This window comes from Pongo abelii, chromosome 9, assembly GCF_028885655.2.
Source record: "Pongo abelii isolate AG06213 chromosome 9, NHGRI_mPonAbe1-v2.0_pri, whole genome shotgun sequence".
In the NCBI taxonomy this organism is placed as follows: domain Eukaryota; kingdom Metazoa; phylum Chordata; class Mammalia; order Primates; family Hominidae; genus Pongo; species Pongo abelii.
Genome location: NC_071994.2, coordinates 123,837,744 through 123,849,789, shown reverse-complemented (window position 1 = coordinate 123,849,789; position 12,046 = coordinate 123,837,744). Strand labels below are relative to the sequence as shown.

General features: G+C 50.5%; 1 protein-coding gene across 11 annotated transcripts in view; it reads right to left on the bottom strand.

The window, feature by feature from the left end:
• Positions 1-12,046, bottom strand: part of GRIK4 (glutamate ionotropic receptor kainate type subunit 4) — a 472,259-nt gene that overhangs the window by 367,983 nt on the left and 92,230 nt on the right. The window contains exon 1 of one of the 11 annotated variants that reach the window (XM_054525259.2): positions 8,639-10,176. The exons of 9 other annotated variants lie outside the window; for them this stretch is intronic. The gene's annotated coding sequence lies outside the window, so the exon portion shown is untranslated. Of the gene's footprint in view, positions 1-7,887; positions 8,261-8,638; positions 10,177-12,046 lie in introns of those variants that run through there. One more of the 11 variants, XM_024255908.3, reaches the window with a different exon arrangement.

Genomic DNA, 12,046 nt, shown 5'->3' with positions numbered 1-12,046 from the left:
ACTGAAATCAAGATCTCCTGGCTCCTACTCCAGAGCTCTTCAGTTGTCAGATTAAAATGAAAACTGAGCACTCAGTTAAAGAGGATCCTGGGGATCCCCACCCACAAGCTGCAATCACAAAGCCTGATAGCAAAGTCACGTACCAGGCCCTAGGGGCAGGAAGAGTGCCAGCCAAGCCCAGTTGGTAGAATGCATTACTGAGAGGTCTCTAGGGGCTCCCTGGGACAAAAAGAGTGACAAGCCAGAGCTGGCATGGCTGGGCTTCCTGGAATAGAGAAGAGAGCCAGAGCCTGGGCAGCTGCCAGGCCCTGCCAGGCAGACACAAATTCATCAAAAGGTGAGGGGCTACGACATTCCTCAGAGTCTGACTTAAAGACAGCTTCCATCCATCAAGGCCCAAGTACCCTTCAATCCGTAGTCTTGGGGCATAATTAACAGGCTTTTAGTTGGATTGAATCTTATTTTTGGTGTCTATACACAGGAGGCCCACAGAAGTAGCCCACCCAACCCGCTCAATGCTTTGTGAAGTGCCATTTGGCAGAATCAAGCTCTCAGATGGTAAGTGCAGCCAGGAAAGACAGTATGGTACTAGGTTCAGGGCCTCAATCGGCCTCCTACAAGCTGCATAAACTCACTTAACCACTCTCTGCCTCAGTTGCCTCAAATAGCAAACAAGAATAACAACACCTGCTTCATGGGATATCAAAGGGACCAAGAAGAGATATGCAGAAAAAGCACCTAGCATGGTGCCTGACACAAAGGAAACCCACTATGAATGCATATTTGCTTACGGTTTTTTTGTTTGTTTGTTTTGTTTTGTTTGAGATGGAGTCTCGCTCTGTTGCCCAGGCTGTAGTGCAAGTGGTATGATCTCAGCTCACTGCAAGCTCCACCTCCCGGGTTCACGCCATTCTCCTGCCTCAGCCTCCCGAGTAGCTGGGACTACAAGCGCCCGCCACCACGCCTGGCTAATTTTTTGTATTTCTAGTAGAGACGGGGTTTCACTGTGTTAGCCAGGATGGTCTCGATCTCCTGACCTCGTGATCTGCCCACCTTGGTCTCCCAAAGTGCTGGGATTACAGATGTGAGCCACCACACCCGGCCAACTTACAGTTTTAATAAATCAGATCACTGCCAGTGTCTTCAAGAAATAAAAATTGCAAAAATGCTCCTAGAACCTGAGGGTAGCTGGCATGTACATCTGAGTGGGGTTACGGCCACAGGAGATGTCTTCACGGCAATGGCCAAGCCTGGGTCTAGGATGCAGTAGTTCAGATTGGCCAGGAGCAGCCGTGGGGCCATGTCCACTTCTCTCACACTCGCTGATCTGGGGGCCTCCAGATGCAGGCACCTCTGGCTCATCCAAGAACTTTCTGGTCTCTGGAGCTCATGCAGCCCATGTACATGGGACAGGCCCCAAGTGCTAGACCCTAGCTAGTGGCCATAGTCTCCCACTGTGCCCCAGTGGGATTGGGCCCTGGGAGGCCACAGTTTTATGGTCTTCTTTCCCTTCCCTGTCTCACTTCTCCACTCTTCTATCAGGCAAATGAGTGCACTTTTAAAAAACCATAACCCCCTTTCTGGGTGGTTCCCAGGACCACCAACCACATAACCACTTGCACTTACTTCTGTCTTCACTTGGGGTCTGCTTCTGGGGGAGCCATGCCTACATGGGGGGCAGGCCAGGCACTGCACTGAGGACCTGTCCCCATCACTGCCCACAGGGAAGGTTCACAGAAAGAAGCGAGAGAGGATGCAAGCAGAGCTTACATATGCAGAGGGGAGGGAACAGAGGGGAGTGAACCAATTGATAACTTAAGGTTAAGACCAAACTCCTGGGAGAAAACAGATTGTCCATTGCTGAGTCAAAACAGAACAGCGTATCTTTGAGTTCACAGATTCCCCTTTTCTAGGCTATAGCGGGGCTGGCAATTTTGCCAGAAGGATTATCAGGACAATTTTTAAATGCCTCAGCATCCTGAGACAGTGAGCAGGGCAGTGTGCAGAAAGCTCACCCCACACCTGACTCTGGGCTCTTAAATCCTTCCCTTGGACCACACAGATGCTCCTGCAGAGCTCAGGAACTTCCCTGCCCCAGGACCTGGAGCCACCTTCCAACCAAGGATAAAATCACAGCATTTTTGGGATGGAAAAACAAGGAGGGCATCTCCTGCAAGCCCCATCTGAGGCATGAATCCCTGTACATCATGTCTGCAGCACCTTCAAAGGGAGCAAGAACAATGTGTACACATGCACACACACACACACATGCATGCTCCGTGTGCTGCCCTGCATTCCTGGTCAATCCCCCCAGTGCTATTTGCCTTGTACAACACATGCACACATCAGCCCCACACAGATTAAGGGGATTAGCTCTTATCAAGAGCTTTGTATCTCCAAAGCTCTTATCAACATCAGCTAATTAAGCAGACAGCCCCCCTTCCCTCGGCTGAAGGGTATAGAAAGCACAGGACAAGAATTGACAAGATCTGAGTGTTAGTCCCACTGTGGGGGCATGTCTTCTTCTACAAGACACAGAGAAGCAGGAAGCAGTTATTATGATATCCCACACAAGAGAAGAAGAAACAGAAAGTGTAAGGAACTTACCCAAGGCCAATCAGCTAAGCAGCAGCTGGGCTCAGTTGTGAACTTTGGTCTCTCCAACTCCAGAACCCGAGCTCTCTGAGTCACGACTACATATGGATATGAGTAATCATCCTCATTCTCACCAGCCAAGACCCCAATGACAGAGACCAACCCTCCAGCCTCAAATGGCTCTTTATCCCAGCAACCCCACCACTCACACACAGAACCCTGCTTAATACGAGGGTCACTGATTAGAAATGCTTTCTTCTCACACACACACTCGGGTTTGCACCACGTGTCCGTGACCCTCCTCCCCTACCCACCTCACTTCTCTTTGTCCCTGTGTTCCCTGCCCCGCTCAGGGCTCTACACATGGTGGAAGCTCAGAGCTCTGGTATGGCCTCAGTCTGACCCACCCAGAGTGAGCAGGGAGAGCTCTCCTGTCATAGACAAAGCCCCAAAGCCAGTTCCCATCCACCACAAAGTAGCCCGATAATGAGGGCTACATTGACAACTTCTAGTGTCAAATCTAATAATTCCCTTTAACTGAGATCTTTTGCCTTCAGTGAAGTCATCAGTGACTTTCAGGAAATGATCAGAAAAACCCTTTGGATTTCCACCTGTCATGGGGAATCCCACATGCTATACGTTTCATCATAGGGACTCAGGCTTAGTCAATTCTTTCAAATGTTGGCACCCCTTAACAAGGCTAATAAGATTTTTTTTTGCCTCAAAAGCCTTAATAGGATAGAAAATTTAAGGAAATCAATCAGTAATTAATTACCCATTAAATTATCTGCCCAGTATTATGAGGACACAGAAGTATTTAGTAAAATCCTTGCTCTCATGGAATGTAGAATGGACAATGAGAAAAACTAGCATTACAATGAGATAACAGCCGAACAGGCTTCTACACTACAAATATAGTAGGAAATCTATCATTCTTTCATTCAACAAAGTGCCATTTAAACTCTACCAGTGGTAAAGTCTACTATAGATGGACACCATGGTGGTTCACGGGGGGACGAGTTGTCCCACAGGGATAGATATGAGTTGTATTACAAAGGAAATACATCACATAAGTGATTACAGGACAAGGTGAAGTATGACAAGCATGTCAGGAGAATGAATTAAGTATTACAGGAGCGGTACAGAAAAGATGGAATTACTAGGGAAGGCTTTGTGGAAGCAGCAGGACTTGAGTTACAATCAGCCCTGCAAGGAGGTAAGGGGTCACCCACTCTCCGTCACTAGGAGGGGGTGCCTTCAACCCCAAAGCACAGCACTCCCTGCACTGCACAAAAGAACTCAGGATTCATCTTGAGAAATGAGAAGCTGGCAGGTTCACACCCACTGGCTTCATCCCAGGTGGGGCTCACCAGGCCTGGATTTAGAGCACTCATCTGTCCAATGAACATTCAGGAACACTGATGCTGAGGACAAAGGGAGGAGGCACAGTCTCCGCCCCCACTGAGCTTATAGGCAGATGGGGGAGAGAGACAAGCAAACTCCACCAACAAGAGATGGATGAAGGGTTATACCACACACAGGAGTGTGCTGAACTGAGACGGGGGTAGTGGGAAGTGAGGGATTATGCACGGAGGAAGGGTGACTAAAATGAAACTTGAAGAACAGATGAGAGCTGGGTGTGCAGGCTGCAGCCATGAAAGCAAATCATGATGACAACAGTAACAATTATGATACACCATTATCACCATTTTTTGAGCGCCTTCCTTGTCTTTTGCCAGAAACTGTACTTGGTATTTCACACACACACGTGCATGCATGCAGACACGCACACGTTAATGCTAATCATTTTTTAGTGTGTGTGTTTAGGATGCAAGGGATCCTGACAATTATACTGCATATTAAATATTATTGTTCCTCTTTGACAGATGGAGATACTAAGTCCCAAAGAGATGAAACCACTTTCTCACAGCCACACATCCAGTAATCAGCAGAGCTAGGATTCAAATCTCTCTACATCCTATCTGCTATTCCACACTTTGGAGCTACTAGGTGGAGTTCCTATGTGGCCTCCTGGACAAATGGGCCAAGGGAATCATCGAGGGGCCAGAGTCTCCAGATCTCTGCACCCCAATCTAGAGTCCCAGAGGCTGAACGAAGGCGAGCTGACCCTCTCCTGGTTCTGCCTCGAGCTGTCAATCCAAATCAAAGTCTTGTCCGCTCACTGGGCCTTGGTTTCCTGTTGAAAATGACAGGACATGGGCTGGTTGTTCTTTCAAGGCCCTTCCTGCACTGACATTCTGAGACTCTGTGGTTCTCATGTAAAAGCCCTGAGCACCAATACGGAACCCGGTCAGAGAGTTTCCAATCAACATGCTTTGCTTGCACCCAGGCTTGTGACTCACTAGGCATAACCTGCAGCAAGAATCCCCTTGCTGGGGAGGGGGACCTCCCTAGGGCAGAACGGGCAAATCCCAGAGTTCCTGAAGCTCAAGACACTGCAGGCATTTCCTATTTCCTGCATCCTTCCTTCACTTCTCCTATCCTGTCGTTCCTTTGAAAACTTAGAGTGAGCTCCGCAGACCACAAAGAACATGCCGCACTGTCTTCCGGGCATGCCACTCCTGAATGACAGTGTCCCCTACAATCTGGTCTCTCACAGACTCCAAGCCCCCAGCCCACTGTGCTCTCCACCCTCCACTCCGGCTGCCTGGGCCAGCCCCAGGACAGGTGAGAGAGCTCATCAGCAGAAACCACGAAGCCAGACACCGTCCCTGCACCCACCCCCTCCCCGCCACACACAGCCATGCCACGTGTTCCGAGGCTTAGGGGGTTGGCATCCAGGAGCGCTGCACAAAGAATAAACAATCTCATCTCTGAGTGTATATTTTGTCTTCATTATGCCACTGTGAAGGTGTTAATATACAACTTACAACATACTAATCACCCCTCTAACTTCCAAATGCTAAATGCATCATTAACATTCATGTTTTCTTCAATTACTCGGCTGTTCTGGGGGAAGGGAGCAAATCAGCTCCTCACTGAGTCCCTCTCCTGTGGAAGGCTCACGGATCATAATAGGCAGTCCGGGCCTCCACCTGTATCGTGGAATGAGAGACTCCTGCTCCGAGCATCGCCATAAAAACAAAGCGAGACCAAGAAGTGAGAGAGAGGAGAAGGCAAATGGGGAGGGAAGGAGGGATGCACACAAGGAGGAATCACATGCATATCAAAGGCTCACAGAGACCAATCGGTCTAAGCCCTGCATTTCATAAATGAGAGGACTGGGGCTCAGAGAGGGGAAGTGATGTGTCCAAGATCACACAGCAGCTTAGTGGAGAGAGCCAAGGAAAGGAGGGACAGGAAAACCAAGTGTAGAAGAAGAAAGAAAAAGCAGTAGAAGGAGAAGGGGGTAGAAGGCAAGTCCATTAAGATGTGCAGGCTGGGCGTGTGGCTCACACCTGTAATCCCAGCACTTTGGGAGGCCGAGGCAGACGGATCACCTGAGGACAGGAGTTCGAGACCAGCCTGGCCAACATGGTGAAACCGCGTGTGTACTAAAAATACAAAAATTAGCCAGGCAGGTGGCACATGCCTGTAGTCCCAGCTACTCAGGAGGCTGAGGCAGGAGAATCACCGGAACCTGGGAGGCGAAGGTTGCAGTGAGCCGAGACCTCCAGCCTGGGCGACAGAGCAAAACTCTCTCTCTCAAAAAAAAAAAAAAAAAAGTGCAAAGATGAGGGAAAAGGGAAAGCAGAGAGGGAAAAACAAAGGTAGGGAAAGCTACCTTTGGGAAAGGGGAAAGAGGGAAAAAGTCTTAAATAGCCAGGAGCAGAGGCATGCAACCATGGTCCCAGCTACTTGGGAGGCCGAGGCAGGAAGATCAGGGGAGCCCAGGAGTTTGAGGCCACCCTGGGCAACACAGCAAGACGGCAAAAACAAACAGCTCTAAAAAAAAAATCTGAAACAGATGCAAGCCCAGAACTGTCTTCGACTTTACCCCCAGCTGCCTGCACCCAGATCCCCGAGGTGGGAGGGGCTGCGGGAAGGAGAGTAAACTCTGAGAGGGACCAAACAGGCCCAATTGAAGGAGGAGGGGAGGCGCTGGGAGCACGCAGGGTTGGGCCTCCACCCCAGGCTTCTGAGATTGAGCCAGACTAAATATGACATGCAATTAAAATGTCATTACCCCACAATCGTGCAATCCAAACTTCACTTGGAATTTGTTACAGGCGCTGGTGGCTACAAAATCAATCTGCTACTGTATTTCAGCAAATCAGATTCAACACTCTCCCTGCCAGCGGGTTGCAGACTAGCTCTGAATGGAAGAGGAAAGAAGAAAAGGCTCCTGCTGGCAGGTCACTTTTTTGTCTACAGGCCGCCAGCCAGCCAGGCCTATCCACCTTGAAGAAGGAGCATCCGAGGTCAGGAGACACAGGCGCTTCCAGAAGGGTGGGGCTGGGGGCAGAGGAGCAGGGCAGGAGGTAGCAGGGTCAGCTTCTGGGGCACCTCCTGGGCCCTGAAGAGACACAAGCCCTGACAGTTGTTTGCACCGTAGTTAAAAACCCATATGGTTCATCACAACCTACGCAGTGCTTTAAAAGGCATCATTCTTGTGAGTCTCACAACTTAGAAGGGGGGTCACTGCTTCCTCCACAATGAGGAAAAAGCCCTAGAGGGGTGAGGATCACAACCAAGGTCACCTCTCAGTATGGTAGGGGCAGAGACTGTGTTACTGATGACAGCATTCAGCCCTGAAAAATACACATGCGCGCACATACACACAGAGTGTGGCCAGTGGCGCTGGCCCCAAGAGCCTTTGTAAATGTGTCCTCTTAGCCTAGCGATTTTGAGTCTTAGCAAGTCTTCCTTGCACTCCGCCTCCCAGACGTCTCCTTTTCTTCCTATACTTTTTGTAGAGATGGGGTCTCACTACGTTGTCCAGGCTGGTCTCGAACTCCTGGGCTCAAGGAAGCCTCCCACATTCTCTAAGCCCACTGCTGCACTCCCAGCTGGCTGGAAGCCTGCAGCAGCCTCGTTGCTGGCCTCCTGACCTCAGCCTCTCCTATCTCTGACCTTATACACCTTTTCCAGAATCATCTTCTAAAATGCCACTTTGACCTTGACACTTCCTTGCTCAAAAACCTCATACAGCTGCCCCTCTGGCTTCTGCTCCTAGCACTCGACTGAAAACATTCCCTGCAAAAGCCCCATGACCTCCTCATTGCCCAGCGAAAGCTTTTCTACCCTCACCTGATTTGACCCCTCTCAGTAGCAACTATCTTTTCCAGTCTCTTCCAACTGGCAACCACCCCCTGGAATCCGGGGTCTTACCTGCCCTCATTTTTCCCTCCACCTTCTCCGGTTGCTCCTCAGTTGACTTGCCAGGCTTTCTTCCCCAGATTGTTCCATAAATTCCTGTGTTTCCCAGCTCTTTCCTCTCTCATCTGCTCTCTGCTCTTCTTAAGTGACTATAAGTGACACAATCTGGGCCCGTGGCTTTGGCTGCATCTCTACCCAAATAAAGCCCAAATCTGTGTCTCACGCCCACACCCCTCTCCTGGATTCCACACCCCATCAATCAGCTTCCTGCTGGGTGCTTCCATGTGGCCAGCTTACAGGCACCCCAAACTCAACATGGCAAAGCTGAATTAGTCATCCCCAAATGGCCACTTCCCCAAATTCTTTCTATCTGAATGGCATTTCCACCCAACGTGTGGTCCTGGGAATCAGACTTGACTCCTCCCTCCCTCACCCACCGTGCAGATGCCCACAGGGCCCTGCCCCAGCCCCTTCCCCGAGCTGCAAGCACCTGGGCTCTCTGCATGAAGGCCTTCTCCTGGCCTCCTGCACACCAACGTGCTGTGGTGCTAAACACAGGTGCCCCTCCCTGTCTCTCTACACCATTGCTGATTTCCATGATCACCCCTCAACCAAACCCCTTACAACACAAGTCATTTTCTCAGGGTGTATTTTTGGGGAAACCTAGCCTAAGGGCCCACCAATACTGAACCAGTCACGAGCATGCAGTCCACTTCCTGAATGTCTTCCGAAGCCTGTCCTCCTCCTCCTCCTCATTTCTCACCTGGACCCCTGAGCCGAGCCTCCCAACTGGCATCCTTGCCTCTGGTCTTGCCCTGCTCCAAACCATCCTCTCATCTCAATGAATTGTGGCACTCCCTCACCATCTCCAGGAGACCACCCAAATTCCTTCACCTTTGTGACTTCTAAGCCCTCTGTGACCTGCCCTTACCTCCTGGCCACCCTTAACTCCTACCAGGCCCCTCTGGAACCCTCCATCCCCAGCCATACAGAATAGCACCCAGCCTCAAAACATGCAGATTCCCCCTCATGCCGCTGCTCCGGCAGCATGCCCTGACTGGAATGTCCTTATCCTCCTCTGCTATCTGCAAACTCATCCTTAGCTGAAGCCTGAGCTCAAGGGCTGTTTCTTCTCTAAAGTGTTTCCACGGCCCCATCACTCCCAGTCACCTCCGTGGGAGAACTGCGTGCCCTCCTCTCCATGCTCACAGCTCCTAATGACACACTTCTCCCCCCACACCTGCGGCACTCTCATGCACAACAGCTTTCCATCTTAAAATCCCCAGGGCCTAGCTCAGTATCTAACACTTAGTACGTACTTATCAAACCTCAGTTGCCAGCATGAGCGGATGAATGGATGGAATGAGTGTGCTCACAGGCCTGTGGGAGGACACAGTTTCTCCCCTCAGGCTCTAAACAGTTTCTCCCCTTGGGCTCTACCCCTGGCTTGGCCACTGTCTGATGCGGAATCTAGAGATGTCTGGCAGAGACCGTGTCTTTCCTTCCACAAATGTTTACAGTGCTATGTAAATAACTCTCCCTGTGGATGATATATGTGGCCATTCTGCCCTGGGCCTGCCATGGTCCATGCCAACTGGGCCGTCAGGGTGGCTGCTCAAGTGAGACGCCGAGGAGCGTGGGTCTGTGGAGGAAGGGTGTGGGGAGGGGATATAATAAAACACTGTACGAGGACAAATCTGGGCCCCACACCATGAAGAATGTGAATCTGTCCTTGACTTCAGTGGCAAATGAGGCGTGAAAACATATCAAAATGCGATATTCAATAAATGGATGTATTTAATATTTTATGAGACTGGAAATCAGTTACTGAAGGTTTGAATGATAAATCAAGCACCAAGCAGATGAACTTTTTAAGTGTCTGCACCTGATGGGTATCATTTCTCAGGAAGGGAGACAGGAGGAAAGAGAGAAAAAGAGGGCAAGAACCAGAAGCCTATTAGAAAAGGCACAGAGACCCCAGGTATACCCTCTCCCCAGCCACCGCCTGTGCGGTCTTTCCCTGCTGCCCACCAGCCTCATTCACCTGGCACAACTAAAGAACTTTCTCCATCCTACCAAAACCCTGTAACTTCCTTTGGAATTCCATCTAAGCAGCTTCCCTGACCCATGATCCCTCTTGCGCCAGGCCCACGGCAAGCTTGTGCCACCTCTCCACGCTCTGTGCCCAGCGTGGCTGAAGGGCAGGGGGTTTTACACATCTACCTCCCTGCTATGCTGTAAGCTCTCTGAGGATGAAGACTAGGCCTCCCTCACTTCAATATCCTTCAGGGCCTGGAACGTCCCTGACACAAGGTAGAACCCCAACCCACGTAGAATTTGGACTGAAAGAGGAAGCTCTTGCAGCAAAAGCCATGGACAACAGCTACAGAGGACCCACCCCACTCAGACGCTAAGCTGGGAGCTTGCTGATGGCTGTCACACTGCTTCTTTATGTCATCCTCGCAAAAGCCCCATGCTGTAAGTAGTATTTGTCTTATTCAACTGATGAGGAAAATGAGGCTCAGAGAGATTTTGTCCCCTGTGCCTAATTCTATTCTGTACACTTGGAGAGGGCAGGAGACTGGCCCACCTACAGCTGTAAGGGCAGAGCAGTGTCAAGTCTTCAAACACTTCATTGCATGAGAGATGTTGGTGCCTAGCCTCCCTCAAATACTCCTTTTGATATTTAACAGCCGTCAGTGACAAGTAACATGTTCATCTTTCCCAGGGGTCCCTAACTTGGCCAGTCATCAGTATCACTTGGAAAGTGTTTTAAAATTCAGACTTGGCTGTGCTGTGTGCACTGGCTCATGTCTGTAATCTCAACCCTTTGGGAGGCCAAGGTGGGAGGTTGTTTGAGCCCAGGAGGTCAAGACCAGCCTGGGTAACACTAAAAATTAGGCAGGTACGGTGGTGCACACCTGTGGTCCTGGCCACTTGGGAGGCTGAGACAGGAGAATTCCTTAGGCCCAAAAGGTAGAGGCTGCAGTGAGCCATGATCATACCACTGCACTCCAGCCTGGGCAACAGAGTGAGACCCTGTCTCAAATACATACATATATCAGACTTCCAGGCACCACTTCTGGCCATTCCAAGTAAGTCTGAGGCAAGGTCTGGCCATATACATTGTTTTTTCTTATTAAAGCTCTCTGGATGATTCTGACAAAGAGGCAGATTTGGGAACCACCGATGCAGCCCTGTAAATCTATCTGGATCTTGATTCCGTTTTCTCCAGCTCTGGCTTATCGCTAACAATGGCTGGCTGGCCCCTTCCTGGGACAGGGCTTCTGCTGTTTCTCACCACTCCCATGTTCTCTTTTCTCATGAAATCCTCCCGTCTGTATTTGTCTTCAGGTCACAGTTCCCACTGCTGGGCGATGACTGTGACCCTCTCCTACCTGACTTTAACCTCCCAGGTCTGGGCACAAGCCCAGAGAGGTCTTAAACCTGTCTGCCAGCCCATCTGGAAAGCCACCTTGGTAGCACAGTTAGCTTTGCCCAAACGGTGCTTCCCCATTCCTGACCAAGATGAGTGTTACCTTTAGTTCATGCCTTCCTGAGACAGGAAAAGCAATGCGATGCCCAGGGGGCACCACCTGCTAAGCGAGGGCTCCCCACACCTCGGCACTGCTGGCATCTGAGGCCAGATCATTCTGTGTGGCAGGGTTGCCCTGTGTACTGTAGGATGTTAGTAGCTTCCAAACGAAGAGGGGCAGATCATTGTTTTGTTTTGTTTTTTTTTTTTGAGACAGAGTCTCTCTCTGTCACCCAGGCTGGAGTGCAGTGGCACGATCTCGGCTCACTGCAAGCTTTGCCTCCCGGGTTCACGCCATTCTTCTGCCTCAGCCTCCCGAGTAGCTGGGGCTACAGGTGCCCGCCACCACGCCTGGCTAATTTTTTTTGTATTTTTCATACAGATGGGGTTTCACCATGTTAGCCAGGATGGTCTCGATCTCCTGACCTTGTGATCTGCCTGCCTTGGCCTCCCAAAGTGCTGGGAGGCATGAGCCACCGCACCCAGCCAGGGCCAGATCATTCTTTGTGGCAGGGCTGCCCTGTGCTTTGTAGGATGTTAGCAGCTTCCCCCGCCTCCACTCAGCAGGTGCCAGTAGCACCCCCTCTACTTGCGGCAACAAAAATGTCCTCAGATATTGCCAAACCTTCCCCCCAA